The sequence below is a fragment of the Syngnathus scovelli genome, unplaced genomic scaffold, assembly GCF_024217435.2.
Source record: "Syngnathus scovelli strain Florida unplaced genomic scaffold, RoL_Ssco_1.2 HiC_scaffold_64, whole genome shotgun sequence".
In the NCBI taxonomy this organism is placed as follows: Eukaryota; Metazoa; Chordata; class Actinopteri; order Syngnathiformes; family Syngnathidae; genus Syngnathus; species Syngnathus scovelli.
This window is the reverse complement of record NW_026061646.1, coordinates 95,001-97,500: the sequence shown is the minus strand read 5'-3', so window position 1 is coordinate 97,500 and position 2,500 is coordinate 95,001.

Here is a 2,500-nt window from a genome sequence, read left to right as displayed (position 1 = left end):
CACTGCTGTCACCCTTTGAACCCATCCAGATACCATGGCACTTCCGAGGCTGGACAGCCAGTCCCGAAAGCCGGCAAAAGTCCTCGAGAATCTCCAAATTCTTCCTCATTCCCTCCTCCGAGCTACTTAACAGGACTAGATCGTCAGCAAATGCTAGTGTGGCGATTCGGCGGTCGCCCCAAACGTAGTGGCCCCCTTTGCGTTCGAGGCTATGGATGAGAGGGTCCATAGCAAGGTTGAAGAGCAGTGGGGACATTGGGTCGCCTTGCTTCACACCAACCTTGAGGGCAATGGGTTCGGAGTAGGCGTCTCCGCAACCCACCCTGGTCGAGCAGCCTACATAAGAGTTACGGATTAACTCTATCACACGTCTATCCACGCCCAAGTTTCCCAATACATACAGGACATGATCATGAGAAACCGAGTCGAAGGCCTTCGCAAAGTCAATGAACACGACCGCCAGTGGCACGCCGTCCGACCTCGAGCGCCCCATGATCCGGTGAAGGATCATGAGGTTTTCCGCGCAACCACTCGCGCCGGCGACGAAACCACGCTGCCGGGGGCTAACAGGACAGGCTCGAGTCAGCCTCATCGCTATTATCCGTCCAAACAACCTCAACACGACTGACCCTATAGTCACAGGCCGCCAGCCCGATACAGTACCCAGCTCGGTAGGGTCAGTTGATTTGGGTAACAATCGTGTCTTGCACTCCTTGAAGGCCTGGGGAACAACTCCACGCACCATCCATGTCGTAAACAGCCTCGCCAGATTCCGGCCGTCCGGGTCCCAGTCAAGAAGAGCCTGCTTCCTGATCCCATCTGGTCCCGGCGCCGATCGCTTGCCCAACTTAGCCAGGTTTGACACCACTTCCGGCCCCAGGATTGGGTGATAGAATGGTTCATTATCGGCGGTCAGTCTCACCGCGAAGCCAGGCAGTCCATGAAACGGTCTAACCGTTTCCCATTTCTCCTTAAAATGTTCATACACTGGCTTAATCGGCAATTCACACCTTAGGGGCGTCAGACCATCTAAGATCCGCCGTGCCAGCCCCTTCCTCGCCGCAGAATAGCCGCGTTGTTGATGATAAAACACATTCCTCTTGTGAGCGAGCCGCCTCGCCCACCCTTTCAAAGCCTGTCCTCGACGCCGAGACCCCGCCGACGTTTTTGGCCACACTACCATTCCACCCAGAGCTTTCATGAGATCAGAAGCAGAAGACTCGATCAGTTTAGGCTCCTGACCTGCTTCCCTAACTAAGCCGGCAGTGGCCCGATGCTCCTCATCCCCCGCCTGTAGTACTTCCAAGACTCTATTCTCCACCATGTCTGGAAGCGACGAGGGTAAGGTCCATTTCTGGGGCAACGCCCTGGAGACCGGGGCGCGCCGACGCACACCGGACGCACTGCCTGCCGTACCGCCGCACAGGGAACTCCACTTCCTCTTCACCTGTTCTTTGGTCTTGCCCGTATCCAACACCCGGGCTACAACCGCATATTTCCATCCGTGACTTCCATACTTCTTCATGAGTTTCTTGAGGTTCTTGACCTCCATTTCACTCCATTCATCCTCTCCCATCCTGACTCTCTTGCCATGGCTCCGGTCCTTCGAGGCCCCAAACCACACCTCCGCATGGGCGTGCCGCATATGCTGAGACACTCCAACAGCCGTCCGAAAACGACGCCCACAGTGATCGCAAGCGACCCCTTGGACTCCACCCACCCCGCACACACTCCGGCATTTCGGAACATGACACTGAATGGAATGGCTGTTTTCACTGCGCCTTTCGCACATGCCACACACGTACACGACAGACGTACCCGCATGCCGGGAGGCAAAATGCACACCCAGCCTACGAACACCGTCCACGCGCACCCCACACACAGGGCAGTCCATGGAATCCCGAGGCAGATGCACCAAGACTTGGTCAGGGGGTCTCGACCTCCATACACTCGAAGTAGACGGGCCCTCTCCCGCATCATCATCATCATGCTCATTTTCTCGAACAGGCTGTGGCTCTAACACAGCCACCGTCGCCCCTACTCTCATCACCGAGACGACGGAAGCCACTGACACCACTGAAGAGTTCTCAAGAGCTTCGCCAGCCGGGGTCCACCCGCTCCTTCGGCCGGACTGACTGTGGCTCTGATCCTGCACGTCTGCTAGCACGGACTTCCTGTCCAAGGAGTTTTCGCAGCCATGGCCCGTAGAAGTGACTACAAGCCGGTCGGGGACCCCGAGCAATGCCTCCGGTGGTTGGTCCCCATGGCCCCCGGAGAGGTTGATTCGCTGTCCGTCCACGTGCCCAACCTCAAGCACGTCACGGGGAGGTAGCTCGAGCAGCAACAGCCCCTCTCCGAGCTGCGCCTCTGCCGCTTTTGATAACCCAGAACGGCAATCCTGGGCGGTCTGTTTATTCTCAGACATGCCTACGGCCTCACTACTATGAGAACATTCAAAAGTGCAGAGTCTCTCTATACTATCTGGACTATCTCGGGATCA